We start from the raw sequence: 13,369 nt of genomic DNA on the forward strand, positions 1-13,369 counted from the left end.
CAGATTATTTCACTTATGTATCACAATTCCAGTGGGTCAAAAGTTTACATACACTAAGTTGACTGGGCCTTTAAACAGCTTGGAAAATTCCAGAAAATGATGTCATGGCTTTGGAAGCTTCTGATAGTATAATTGACATAATTTGAGTCAATTGGGAGTGTACCTTTGGATGTATTTCAAGGCCTACCTTCAAAATCAGTGCTTCTTTGCTTGACATCATGGGAAAATCAAAAGAAATCAGCCAAGACCTCAGGAAAAAAAATTGTAGACCTCCACAAGTCTGGATCATCCTTGGGAGCAATTTCAAAATGCCTGAAGGTACCACATTCATCTGTACAAACAATAGTATGCAAGTAGAAACACCATGGGACCACGCAGCCGTCATACCACTCAGGTATGAAAAGTGCAAACCAATCCCAGAACAACAGCAAAGGACCTTGTGAAGATGCTGGAGGAAACAAGTACAAAAGTATCTATATCCACAGTAAAACGAGTCCTATATCGACATAACCTGAAAGGCTGCTCAGCAAGTAAGAAGACACTGCTCCAAAACCGCCATTAAAAAAGCCAGACTTAGCGACTGCACATGGGGACAAAGATCGTACTTTTTGGAGAAATGTCCTCTGGTCTGATGAAACAAAAATAGAACTGTTTGGCCATACTGACCATTGTTATGTTTGGAGGAAAAAGGGGGAGGCTTGCAAGCCGAAGAATCCCATCCCAACCGTGAAGCACAGGGGGGCAGCATCATGTTGTGGCGGTGCTTTGCTGCGAGAGGGACTGGTGCACGTCACAAAATAGATGGCACCATGAGGGGAAAAATGATGTGTGTATATATTGAAGCAACATCTCATGACATCAGTTAAGTTAAAGTTAAAGCTTGGTTGCAAATGGGTCTTCCAAATGGACAATGACCCCAAGCATACTTCCAAATTTGTGGCAAAATAGCTTAAGGACATCAAAGTCAAGGTATTGGAGTGGCCATCACAAAGCCCTGACCTCAATCCAATAGAAAATGTGTGGGCAGAACTGAGAAAGTGTGTGTGAGCAAGGAGGCCTACAAACCTGACTGAGTTACACCACCTCTGTCAAGAGGAATGGGCCAAAATTCACCCAACTTATTGTGGGAAGCTTGTGGAAGGCTACCTGAAACGTTTGACCCAAGTTAAACAATTTAAAGGCAATGCTACCAAATACTAATTGAGTGTGTGAACTTCTGACCCACTGGGAATGTGATGAAAGAAATAAAAGCTGAAATAAATCATTATCTCTATTATTTTGACATCTCACATTCTTAAAATAAAGTGGTGATCATAACTGACCTAAGACAGGGAATTTTTACTAGGATTAAATGTGAGGAATTGTGAAAAACTGAGTTTAAATGCATTTGGCTAAGGTGTATGCAAACTTCCGACTTCAACTGTAATAAACTGCTCTCTATCCACCGGATGTGTACCAAACTCACTAAAGCCTCTCTTGAAAAAGTCAAACCTTTACCCAGAAAATATAAAAAACTATCGGCCTATATCGAATCTCCCATTCTTCTCAAAAATGTTTGGAAAAGCTGTTGCGCAGCAACTCACTGCCTTCCTGAAGACAAACAATGTATACGAAAAGCTTCAGTCTGGTTTTAGACCCCATCATAGCACTGAGACTGCACTTGTGAAGGTGGTAAATGACCTTTTAATTGCGTCAGACCGAGGCTCTGCATCTGTCCTCGTGCTCCTAGATCTTAGTGCTGCTTTTGATATCATCGATCACCACATTCTTTTGGAGAGATTGGAAACCCAAATTGGTCTACACGGACAAGTTCTGGCCTGGTTAAGATCTTATCTGTCGGAAAGATATCAGTTTGTCTCTGGATGGTTTGTCCTCTGACAAATCAACTGTAAATTCCGGTGTTCCTCAAGGTTCTGTTTTAGGACCACTATTGTTTTCACTATATATTTTACCTCTTGGTGATGTCATTCGGAAACATAACGTTAACTTTCACTGCTATGCGGATGACAAACAGCTGTACATTTCGATGAAACATGTGAAGCCCAAAAATTGCCCTTGCTGAAAGCCTGTGTTTCAGACTTAAGGAAGTGGATGGCTGAAAATGTTCTACTTTTAAACTCAGACAAAGCAGAGATACTTGTTATAGGTCCCAAGTCTATAAATGGAGAATGTTCAGCACTGTTGCTACTCTCCCCAGGAGTGGCCGTCCTGCAAAGATGACTGCAAGAGCACAGTGCAGAATGCTCAATGAGGTTAAGAAGAATCATAAAGTGTCAGCTAAAGACTTACAGAAATCTCTGGAACATGCTAACATCTCTGTTGATGAGTCTACGATACGCAAAACACTAAACAAGAATGGTGTTCATGGGAGTACACCATGGAAGAAGCCACTGCTGTCCATAACATTGCTGCACGTCTGAAGTTTGCAAAAGTGCACCTGGATGTTCCACAGCGCTACTGGCTATTCTGTGGCCAGATGAAACTACAGTTGAGTTATTTGGAAGGAACATATGACACTATGTGTGGAGAAAAAAGTCACCGCATGCCAACATCAACCTCATCCCAACTGTAAAGTATGGTGGAGGGAGCATCATGGTTTGGGGCAGCTTTGCTGCCTCGGGGCCTGGACAACGATAAACTTGGGAATACATTTTTCCAATAAATTTTGCAGGAGAATGTTAGGCTGTCCGCCGATTGAAGCTCAACAGTTGGGTGACGCAACAGGACAACGACCCAAAACACAGAAGTTAATCAACAGAATGTCTTCAACAACAGAATACGGCTTCTGGAGTGGCCCAGTCAGAGTCCTGACCTCAACCCGCTTGAGATGCTGTGGCATGACCTCAAGAGAGCAGTTCACACCAGACATCCCAAGAATATTGCTGAACTGAAACTGTTTTGTAAAGAGGAATGGTCCAAAATTCCTTGTGACCGTTGTGCAGGTCTGAGCCGCAGCTACAGAAAATGTTTGATTGAGGTTATTGCTGCCAAAGGAGGGTCAACCAGTTATTAAATCCAAGTTTTCACATACTTTTCCCACCCTGCATTGGGAATGTTTACATGGTGTGTTCAATAAAGACATAAAAACATATAATTGTTTGCATGTTATTTAGTTTAACCAGACTGTTTGTCTATTGTTGTGACCTAGAAGAAGATCAGATCAAATTTTATGACCAATTTATGCAGAAATCCAGGTATTTTCAAAAGGTTCACATACTTTTTTCTTGCCACTGTTCATAAAACTTGGGCATGTGAGACCATGCAGTGCATTCGGAAGTATTCAGAACCCTTCCCTTTTTCCACATTTTGTTATGTTACAGCCTTATTCTAGAATGGATTAAATAAATGTCCTCGTCAATCTACACACAATGCCCCATAATGACAAAGCGAAAACAGGTTCTTTTAGAAATTTTGAAAATGGTATTAAAAATAAAAAACAGAATATTCCTTATTTACGTAAGTATTCAGACCATTTGCTGTGGGACTTGAAACTGAGCTCCTGTGCTCCTCCTCCTTGGTTCCATTGATCATCCTTGAGATGTTTCTACAACTTGATTGGAGACCACCTGTGGTAAATTCAATTGATTGGACATGGTTTGGAAAGAAACACACCTTTCTTGTATAAGGTCCCACAGTTGACAATGCATGTCAGAGCAAAAACCAAGCCATGAGGTAGAAGGAATTGTACGTAGAGCTCCGAGACAGGATTGTGTCGAGGCACAGATCTGGGGAAGGGTACCAAAAAATGTCTGCCGCATTGAAGGTCCCCAAGAACACAGTGGCCTCCATCATTCTTAAATGGAAGAAGTTTGGAACCACCAAGACAGCCCGCCCGCTTGGAGTTTGCTAAAAGGTACCTAAAGGACTCTCAGACCATGAGAAACAAGATTCTCTCGGCTGATAAAACCAAGACTGAACTCTTTGGCCTGAATGCCAAGCGTCACGTCTGGAGGAAACCTGGCACCAGTGAATCATGGTGATGGCAGCATCATGCTGTGGGGATATTTTTCAGCGGCAGGGATTGGGAGACTAATATCCTTGAGTGGCCTAGCCAGAGCCCGGACTTGAACCCCCTCAAACATCTCGAAAGACCTGAAAATAGCTGTGCAGCAACGCTCCCATCCAACCTGACAGAGCTTGACAGGATTTTCAGAGAAGAATGGGAGAAACTCAACAAATACAGGTGTGCCAAACTTGTAGCGTCATACCCAAGAAGACTCGAGGCTGCCAAAGGCGCTGCCGCCAAAGGCGCTTCAACAAAGTACTGAGTAAAGGGTCTGAGTCATTATGTAAGTAGATTTTTATTATACATTTGCAAACATTTCTAAAATATTTTTCTTTGTCATTATGGGGTATTGTGTGTACATTGATGGGGGGGGGGGGGGGGAGACATGTAATCAATTTGAGTAAGGCTGTAATGTAACACAATGTGGGAAAAGTCAAGGGATCTGAAATACTTTCCGAATGCACTGTATGTACAGAAGCCGCTGCAGTGTTACAACTAAAAAGTTTGGACACGTGGCAATTGTCTGTCAAATGAATAAATACGTAGTAGTTGAAGAGTCTGATGAAGCATGTTGTAATTATGTGATGGGAATGTAATGTAAGGAGGTTGCGGTAGCTAGGATCAGGGCTATTCAGCACATGCAATGTGCCGGCAGTGAAAATAGCTGGAGTGAGTAGAGATTATATGGTTGTGGATGTCCCACAGTCTGCAGTGAATGCCAGGCAGGAGAAGGATCCCAACACACTAACTGTGAAGGTGGACTTTGTTGCATTTATAGCGCAAGTGATAAATTGCACTGTGAAGGCGACAAATAGATTTCTGGATCTCCAGGACTTTACAGCCTAAATGTTACAGGGTACTGAATGAAGACGTTTCCCCCTCACAGGTTCCTGAGCCTGTCTGTTTAAATCTGTCTGAAGTACAGATTTTTTTGTTTGAAATTCAGGGTAGTAGTGTATGTCCCACCCTGCATTGGCCTGATATTTTTCAGCGGCATTATTAACCCGCATCCAACGTTGTTTTAGAGAATTTGGCAGAACGTTAGTGTTTTTGGTAATTAGTATGAGTTTGTTCATCCACAACAGATTTTGTTTTGGGGGTATTTTTCACTACCCTGTACAGTAGATGGCGGTAAAACACCGTATGAGTGTAGTCTGCCAATAAACCTCAAAGAGGAAGGCGCTTGAATTTCCTGTCTGCGAATCCTGTTTGTCACTGGTTGAGGTTAGTTAGCTAGGTTATATAAACGTTACGTGAAGATGATGAGCAAGGCTGTTACGACGAAGTTTCTGAAATCCGTGCGAGGGTTCCCAAGCCACCGAATGAACTACGCTCAAAGTACTATCGAGAGAGGTAGCTGCGACGTTACACACAATGTTTCATTAGCTACTTATCTTGTAGCGAGCGAATGATTGTCATTCGATGACGCAGCAAGCTTAGCCAGTTCCCTAGTTATTCAAATATCACCTAGTCAGACCTGTTCCAGCTGGCTGATATGAGTTATTAGATAGCTAGTTAGGTACTGTTAAAGCGTCTGTTACGCCCGTACATACCCTGTAATGGCTAATGATCTGCTAACGTTAGCACCTGTTCCCCAACTTTTCTGCTCTGAATACTTGCTGGACCCTAATAACTAATGTCAATATTATGGTGTTTTTACATAATGTATGGAACAGGATAAAGAGGAGATGCGACTTCTACATGGATTTTCAAGCAACACCAATGGTATTCTATCCACCAGCCTCTCCTACGATAGTTATAGAAAACTGGCGCCATGAAATCTGTAAATCATTGGGTGTTATTAATTTGATTAAATAAATGTTTGAGTATTGCAATTACCACAGAACCTTCAACTCAATAGATTTTATTTCATGACTCTAGGAAACAAGAGTGAATTATTACGGTAACCCTTACTCCAGAACACATGCATATGGCTGGGAAAGTGCAATGGAAAAAGCTAGAAAGTTATTTGAATGACAATTCATCGACCAGCTTTTGCATCATATCATCAAATGATGACAGAGGCTAACATATCTTCATTTGATGGATCCTTACAGCAAGTGGCACACTTGATTGCTACAGATCCTCATGAAATCGTTTTCACAAGTGGTGCCACTGAATCCAATATGTCAGTCACTCTTGTACTGCTTTAGTCAGATTAAGAGCAAGGTTGGCCTCTGGCAGGATTTGGGAGAGTGAATAATATATGCCAATAACTGCCTTCTGATGAAAATATTAATACATAAGGAGTTAAGGTCGATCAACTGTTCTGTTGTGTAATTCATTTGTAAATGAAGATACCGTGACTTAAGGAAAAGGAACAGTGTCTGTTTTTGTTTCTTCCCACAATGCTTTCCTTCTAGGGTGTGGTTGGTTTTACAAGGCCAAGAAGAAGCACGTTATCACCACTCAGACGGAGCATAAGTGTGCTTGGACTCCTGTCGAGTCTTGGAGGCAGAGGGCTTTGACATAACCCATCTTCCTGTGAAGACTAATGGCCAGGTTGACCTACAGGCAAGCTTAATTGTTTGGTTGTGTAATATAAACATTTGTTTGATGTGCAATGTTTTATAGAGCCTCATTGTATAAATCCACTACTGCTTGTACCAATAATAAGCTCAATTGTTCAAGTAACTTAGCCTATTTCTTCAATATGTTTGCATATCCTAAATACCCCACATGCTGATCTTAACGTTGACATTTTTTTTATAGCTACTGGAGGAAACAATTCATCCAGACACAAGTTGTGTCTGATGACGGTGAACAATGAGATTGCTGTAAGGCAGCCTGTCGAAGACATAGGTAACCTTTTAACCTAAATATAGTGAACAAAAATATAAACGCAACATGTAAAGTGTTGGTCCCATGTTTCATGAGCTGAAATAAAAGATACACGAAAAGCTTATTTCTCTAAAATGTTCACAAATTAGTTTCTCTGTTAGTGAGCATTTCTCCTTTGCCACGATAATCGTTCCACCTGACAGGTGTGGCATATCAAAAAGCAGATTAAACAGCGCGATCATTACATAGGTGCACTTTGTGCTGGGGACAAAAACGGGCCACTACAAAATGTGCAGTTTTGTCACACAACACAAAGCCAAAGCTGTCTCAGGTTTTGAGGGAGTGTGTAATTGGCATTCTGACTTCAGGAATATCCACCGGAGCTGTTGCCAGAGAATTGAATGTTCATTTCTCTACCGTAACCCGCATCCAATGTTGTTTTTGAGAATTTGGCAGTATGTCAAATACACAACGCAGATCAGGTGTAACCACGCCAGCCTAGGACCTCCACATCCGGCTTCTTCACCTGCGGGATTGTCTGAGGCCAGCCACCCGGACAGCTGATGAAACTCTGGGTCTGCACAACCAAATAATTTCTGCACGAACTGTCAGAAACCGTCTCAGGAATCTGCATGCTCGTCATCACCAGGGTCTTGACCTGACTTCAGTTTGACATCATAACCGACTAAAGAGGGCAAATGCTCACCTTTGCTGTCCATTTGCACGCTGGAGAAGTGTGCTCTTCACGCTGGCAGATGGCAGACAGCGTGTATGGTGTTGTGTGGCGAGTAGTTTAGTTTGCTGTTATAAGCTACAGACAACGAACACAATTGCATTTTATCGATTGCAATTTGAATGCACAGAAATACTATGATGAGATCCTGCGGCCCATTGTCATGCCATTCATCCGCAGCCATCGCATGTTTCAACATGATAATGTACATGTCACAAGGATCTGTAAACAATTCCTGGAAGCTGAAAATGTCCCAGTTCTTCCATGGCCTGAATACTCACCAGACATGTCACCCATTGAGCATGTTTGGGATACACTGTCGTACGTCGATTCAGAGCGTTCCAGTTCTCACCAATATCCAGCAACTTCGCACAGCCATTGAAGAGTGGGACAACATTCCACTGGCTACAATCAACAGCCTGATCAACTCTGCAAAGGAGAGGCAAATGGTGTTCACACCAGATACTGTCTGGTTTTCTGATCCAGGCCCCTACTTTTGTGCGGGGGTCTGGATGTGGGAGTTCCGTGGGTGGCTTTTGACCTTCTCTTTGGATTCCTCATTCCCATCCCAGAGCTAATGGAATATAATATATTATCCTTTTATTTTGCAACATTATCAATGCACTCTAACAGTTCTCAATGTCTTCATTGTTCTCCAACTTCTTTTTCTCTTCAGCCCCTTGTGGGAGATGATGCAAGAAGGGATCGATATAAAGAGCATTAAGTGGACTCAGCACTAGAGAGAGCCTTCAGGAAACATACCTAAGAGCATTGTGAATACTGAACTTGCTCAGTTTCGCGCCTAAAATGCCACTCTTGGGATGACTGGAAATTATTTATACTGTTTAGAAACGCAGAACTTCCTGACTTATGTTAGTGTAGGCCTACAAGTATATTTTGTATTGGCAGACCTGAATAATTTTGTTCCTTTTGTATTTGACAAAGTATTATTATTGACAGAAATGATGTGCTCTTGAAGCAGGAATCCGCTACCCTGCTTGTGTTGTGCACACGGTTTTTAGTATTGCCCCAGCAATTTTATTGTTTTTGTTTCACCATAGTGCTGGGTCGGACAGTAATACTAATAACCGAGCACACAACACAAGCAGTGGGGCTGTAGCAGATTCCTGACTTTAAGTAGTTCAACAGCATTGACCATTGTATTCCATGACTGTGAGCAAGTTACAAAATGGTTAGTTTATGTAGTGCAGTTGAAGTCAGAAGTTTACTTACACTTAGGTTGGAGTCATTTAAAACTCGTTTTTCAACAACTCCACAATTTACTTGTTAACAAACTATAGTTTAGGCAATTCGGTGAGGATATCTACTATGTGCATAACACAAGTAATTTTTCCAACAATTGTTTACAGACAGATTATTTCACTTATGTATCACAATTCCAGTGGGTCAAAAGTTTACATACACTAAGTTGACTGGGCCTTTAAACAGCTTGGAAAATTCCAGAAAATTATGTCATGGCTTTGGAAGCTTCTGATAGGCTAATTGACATAATTTGAGTCAATTGGGAGTGTACCTGTGGATGTATTTCAAGGCCTACCTTCAAACTCAGTGCCTCTTTGCTTGACATCGGAAAATCAAAAGAAATCAGCCAAGACCTCAGAAAAAAATTGTAGACCTCCACAAGTCTGGATCATCCTTGGGAGCAATTTCCAAACGCCTGAAGGTACCACGTTCATCTGTACAAACAATAGTACGCAAGTATAAACACCATGGGACCACGCAGCCATCATACCACTTAGGAATGACGCGTTCTGTCTCCTAGAGATGAAGTACTTTGCTGCTGTTCTGGGATTGATTGACACTTTTTGCAAGAAGATGCTGAAGATGCTGGCGGAAATGGGTACAAAAGTATCTATATCCACAGTAAAACGAGTCCTATATCGACATAACCTGAAACGCCGCTCAGCAAGGAAGAAGCCACTGCTCCAAAACCGCCATAAAAAGAGCCAGACTACGGTGTGCAACTGCACACGGGGACAAAGATTGTACTTTTTGGAGAAATGTCCTCTGGTCTGATGAAACAAAAATAGAACTGTTTGGCCATAATGACCATCGGTATGTTTGGAGGCAATGTGGGGGGCTTGCAAGTCGAATAACACCATCCCAACCGTGAAGCACAGGGGTGGCAGGATCATGTTGTGGGGTTGCTTTGCTGCAGGAGGGACTGGTGCACTTCACAAAATAGATGGCATCATGAGAATGGAAAAGTATGTGTATATATTGAAGCAACATCTCAAGACATCAGTTAAAGCTTGGTCGCAAATGGGTCTTCCAAATGGACAATGACCCCAAGCATACTTCCAAAGTTGTGGCAAAATGGCTTAAGGACAACAAAGTCAAGGTATTGGAGTGGCCATCACAAAGCCCTGACCTCAATCCTATAGAAAATGTGTGCGCAGAACTGAAAAAGCGTGTGCGAGCAAGGAGGCCTACAAACCTGACTCAGTTACACCAGCTCTGTCAAGAGGAATTGGCCAAAATTCACCCAACCTATTGTGGGAAGCTTGTGGAAGGCTAGCCAAAACGTTTGACCCAAGTTAAACAATTTACAGGCAATGCTACCAAATTGAGTGTATGTAAACTTCTGACCCACTGGGAATGTGATTAAATAAAAGCTGATTTTATTTCATTCTCTCTACTATTATTCTGACATTTCACATTCTTAAAATAAAGTGGTGCTCCTAACTGACCTAAAAAATGGGAATTTTTAATTGGATTAAATGTCAGGAATTGTGAATGGAGTTTACATTGATTTGGCTAAGGTGTATGTAAACTTCTGACTGCAACTGTATGTGTTACATTCCATTTAGTTAATGGATCATTATTCACTATATGTTGACAACATGCAGCATGCTAATAAGGTTGACAGACACTGGTTTCATGTCACATTAAAGGAGAAAATGGAGAATTTGTGTTTGCCTCATCTCAATGTGTGAATTTGAATCCCAACCTTGTGGAGCAATATTTGTATATCATTTGTTTTTTATTAGGGAGAGAAATACTGACATTTTACTAGCTAGACACACAAGCAGAAGTTGTTATTTTCTTTCTATATTTCTACATGGCATTTGATACCATTGAACATCAATTCCTTTTTCTTACTTGAAAACTGTCAAGGACATTTAAGTTCAGTCATTTTACAATCAAACACTATATCAAACGTTGGGTTCGTCAGTTATGCGGAATTTCACCTTTTCTGGTTTTAAATTTTGAATTATTATCTCCAAGTATCCTTAATGACGTCTATCAATATTTTGGAGAGGTTATGATCTCACAGTTTGCTGACAATATTCCTGGAAAGCAAATATCAAATTGCCAAAGCACTTGACACCTATTGATTTGTTTTCTGTTATAGGATGGAACGTCTCAGTGTGATCTGTGTTTATATGATAATGTAGAAACTACAATATGTAATATTCATGTTAGACAGTGTTGGTGTCTGGGTATTCATATTACCAAAAACCACATTGTCAGACAGCTGATGAATTTCTCATCCAGACTTTTAAGATGGCGATTCTCCTTTTCAATAATTGGTTACAAAGAGACCTGTCTATACTAGACGAGAGTTATTTTGGTGAAAGCAGAAGGATTGTCTTGTTTCATATACCCTGCTTGTTTCATTATTTGTCCATGGAACTACTTGCAAACACATTAACAAAGCCTTTTGTGGATTTCTTCTGGAAGAATAAGCATAAAAATCTTAAGGATGCAGTTAAAGCTGGGGAGAAAGCAGGAGGGTTTGATATGTTAGACTTTTTGGATGGAAATGATAACTTTAAAAAGATAACTGGATGAAGAGGTGTATCGTTGCACCTGACTCCATTTGGTACTTCGTTCCACAATATCTTTGAGAAGATTGTTGGTTAGAATTTGTTAACATGTGACTACATCTAAATTGCCCATAATACTATCAAAACGTCATGAACAACATCTGTTAGTGTGGAAGTTGAGCTTCGTACACAACTTTTCCCTTTATCAAACCAATATCTTGAATAATGAGTTACTTCATTATAATTTGGTGCTGTGATCAATGCGATCCCAAATGGCCTTATTCACCTAATGAGGTCATATAGGATCTGAGACTTAACCATAAATGCTTAGTTGGAGGAATGGATATTTATAATAAATAATGATCCAAGATGTGGTAACAAACAAGAGGTGTTTCATTGTCAAAAGAGAGTCACCCCAAGATAAAGTTTTATTGGAACTCAGTATTCAAGACCCAGATTGGAAAAAAGCATGGTTAATGCCTTGCATGTTTTGTATACCAAACAAGGCTAGAGAGGTCCATTAGAAGGTGCTACATTATTTACACTGCACAAAACATTAGGAACACCTACTCTTTCCATGGCATAGACTGACCATGTGAAAGCTATGATCCCTTATTGATGTCACCTGTTAAATCCACAGTGTAGATGAAGGGGGAGGACACAGGTTAAAGAAGGGTTTTTAAGTCTTAATAGATTGATATATAGATCTGTTGTATTTGTTTTTAAGGGTAGCACATGCTAAATTAAGCGCACAAACGTTGTGGTACATTAAGGAAATACACAGATGGTTCAAAGGATGCAGTCAGTGATATGGTAGGGTGGGGGCAGGGGTGTATATCCCAGATTTCAATGTAAGAGTGTGTAAGTGGTTAACTGATTGTGTCGGTGTGTCGACAAATCTGTCGTTCTGCCCCTGAACAGTTAACCCACTGTTCCTAGGCCGTCATTGAAAATAAGAATTTGTTCTTAACTGACTTGCCTAGTTAAATAAAGGTAAAATAAAAGTTAAAGGAGAGGGGGGGAGTATGGGATGTAGGAGAGGAAGCTGTGTAGAGTAGACTACGGTTTGGGCACACAGGTTTGAATGCCACATTGGGAGACATGAAACAGGTCTGTGTGAGTGTTTAGTGGAGGAATGGAGAGATTGCGTGAAAGGGTTAGAGAGGCTGGACGGGGTTTGGGTGGTGTAGTGGGGGCAGGAAAGTGTTGTCCAGGGCTCTATTTTACTTTCTTAGAGGAACCGGACTAATGAAGGTAGGCCGTGACTGGCCTCACAATCCAGTACAGTAGTTGGCAGTGTATGCACTTTAAAAGTTGGATGCTGTCCTCCAACCCAATCTAGCAGAAGACCTAGATTGTGTATGTGTGCAATTCAGAGGGTGAATGGGCAAGACAAAATATTTAAGTGTCTTTGAATGGGGTATGGTGGTAGGTGCCAGGCACAACGGTTTGTGTGTCAAGAACTGCTAGATTTTTCACGCTGGACAGTTTACTGTGTGTATCAAGAATGGTCCACCACCCAAAGGACGTCCAGCCAACTTCACACAACTGTGGGAAGCATTGGAGTCAACATGGAATGCTTTCGACACCTTGTTTTAGTCCATGCCCAACGAATTGAGGCGTTTGAGGGCAAAAGGGGTGTAACTCAATATTAGGAAATTGTTCTTAATGTTTTGTACACTCCGTGTATATCCAACAAACGCCTCTATTTAGAAGTTGTTTTTTTTATCAATATAATATCCAAATTCTGGGATATTATATAATACTCAAATAAGTCTTACCTTAAATCTTACCTTGAGCATCACATTTTTTATTTTTAAACATTGATAAGAAGCTAGATTTTATTGTTAATTTCAATACTAAGTAAATTCAAGATATGTACATTTCCCAAGAACCCAGATTTCAAGCCTTCCCCTATGAATGTATAGCTTTTAAATTACTTCTGTTACTATGTAATTTGTAGAATATTATAATGCAATATTTTATGTATGATGTGATGTCTTATTTTATTTAAAATTGTGTACGGTGATTTTTGATGTATTTTTGTCTGAATTGAGT

The 13,369-nt window shown here is 40.7% G+C and overlaps 1 long non-coding RNA gene across 2 annotated transcripts; it reads left to right on the forward strand.

Annotated features, from left to right (window-relative positions):
* The first annotated feature begins 5,089 nt into the window (after positions 1-5,089).
* LOC118940421 (uncharacterized) lies at positions 5,090-10,449 on the forward strand. Of its 2 annotated transcripts, XR_005036974.2 has the most exons (5): positions 5,090-5,359; positions 5,683-5,731; positions 6,370-6,520; positions 6,719-6,808; positions 8,197-10,449. It is a non-coding gene; the product is annotated as an uncharacterized LOC118940421 (long non-coding RNA). The 2 variants fall into 2 exon arrangements; XR_016487843.1 differs by lacking the exon at positions 5,683-5,731 and having other exon boundaries at positions 5,158-5,359.
* Positions 10,450-13,369: the final 2,920 nt, after the last annotated feature.

Source organism: Oncorhynchus mykiss, chromosome 17, assembly GCF_057628025.1.
Source record: "Oncorhynchus mykiss isolate SJ-2025 chromosome 17, ASM5762802v1, whole genome shotgun sequence".
NCBI lineage: Eukaryota > Metazoa > Chordata > Actinopteri > Salmoniformes > Salmonidae > Oncorhynchus > Oncorhynchus mykiss.